The sequence below is a fragment of the Eurypyga helias genome, unplaced genomic scaffold (assembly GCF_000690775.1).
Source record: "Eurypyga helias isolate BGI_N326 unplaced genomic scaffold, ASM69077v1 scaffold8091, whole genome shotgun sequence".
In the NCBI taxonomy this organism is placed as follows: Eukaryota; Metazoa; Chordata; class Aves; order Eurypygiformes; family Eurypygidae; genus Eurypyga; species Eurypyga helias.
Window position 1 is genome coordinate 15097 of NW_010228882.1, and position 2026 is coordinate 17122.

Consider the following 2026-nt stretch of genomic DNA (forward strand, 5'->3'; position numbering starts at 1 on the left):
CTGGTAACTGCCCGAAGGATGCTTCTATGATCAGTCTCTTACTTCCATGTCAGAACTGGCTACATTTTATTCGCGTATTTTATTTGATTATAGTGAAAAAGTGTTCATTTTGGGGAGCTTTTAAATATGCTGACTTTTAAGACAGAGGTTTATTAGTACCATTGCTTTTCTGTGATTTATGAGTAGTATGAGTAGCAGTAGTGTTGCAATGAATTCGGCTATAGCAAGCTGCTGTAATAAGGGTCAGATGGTCACATCACAATAAACTTATTGCATTTCCAAGTCCTAAAATGTTGAGAGAATTATTTAAAGTAAGTGGTAGGGAGAAAAAATATGACTTAGAAATTACGTTTGTCCTCACAGAGATAGCAGATGAACCTGTAATGATAGGTGAAAGACGAAGGATAGAATCTGCATGTTTATGTTATTTTCATAGTACTACCAAAATCAGCAGAATAAACCTTTATTCCAGAAAAGCCTTGAAACTCAGCATAGCTGCAGACATTGCTGAATATCCTGAAGAGCAGGAGGAGGAGGAGCAGATCTGCTGGGTGTTTATGTCTATAGATGTACATAACCTCAACCTCTGGAGCCTTGGCCCTAAGATCATCACTTTATAGCTATCATAATATTTCTCACTGAGTCTTAATAATTTCCTTTAGAAGAATTATAGAAGTTTTTATCCAGAAGTTAGAGCATGGATTTATTTGAACTAGGATGAAGCCTAATCTTGTGTGAAACGATTCATACAACAGGGCAGAATTTTAGTGACAGAAAGTTACAGGGAAAAATCTTTTAGAGAATGTCTGGCAAAACAGGACCTTACTAAATCAGAAATATTAAACTTACCTTTCTTTTCCAGTATATGAATTATTTCCCTTCTAACTTGGGTCTAGTGAAATGGTTATTTGTATCTAAATAGCCTGATTAGCGAGTGACTACTGCCTTGTAAAAATGTCTCAGGACACTAATTATATTCCACATTGTTTGTTCTTTTTTGTTCACATAACATATGGATTAATTCTACTGAATAATAGGTGGAAGGAAACAATGGATTCAACTATGGGAAGAAAAAGTCATGCAAGATTTGATTAATATGAAGGATGGCACATAAGAAAAATAGCATGAGAAAGGGTGCTTCAGGTAGGAGGAAGAGGTGAATCTAGGGGAGCAAGAACTTATACAGGTCTTTTTATAACATAAGAAATCATGTTTATCAGTTAAACAATGAATTCTCACGTGAACAGTAATAGATGAATTAGCTCTTTTTTTTTTTTTTTTTTGAATAAAATACACAGAAAATTCTTTCAGACCAGTTATTTCATTACCACCTACAGGACTTTTAATAAAGACTCCCAGAAACAGTCACCACTTTTTATGACTGAAGAATAGCACTCTTGCTTTGGCAAAATAGTGTTGAAAAGGTGTCAAATGGGTTTTTTTTTCAGACTTTGTATGAAGTAATTTTCTTGTAACATGAAGAATCATCTTTCTTAGACATCACACTTAGGCTACTATAAATAATCCTTTTAACACATTTTTCAAGCTTTCACCTCTTATGTATTCAAGGAAAAAATGTTCTCTTTAAATTTGTATGTTCAAGGGGGAAAGACTTGCTGGATCAGCATAATTGTACACAAGAGCGACAAGTAGTTAATTTATACTTCTATGAGAAGAATTTTTTTCTTTTTTTTGGAACTTTTCTGCTGTTGCTTGGCTCCAGAATGAGAATTGAACAGTAGCATTTCTGATGTGTATTCAACAAGAAGGTCCTGAAGGTCATATAATAAGTTCATGTACAAAAAACCAGTCTCTTGGCAGTACTGAATACTGTATATTAATGCGAGTAGAGAGTGCTTTCGTTAAAGCTGCCCGAGGCTTGCGGAAGCTGATTATTTTTTCTTCTTGTTGTAAACACCGTGGTTTGATCATTTGTATTTTTACAAGAATCTGAATTATTAGCTTGAAATGTTCAGTACTTTGCTTATTAGGATTCTGTGATGTGAAAGGCACGAACAGTGAGTAA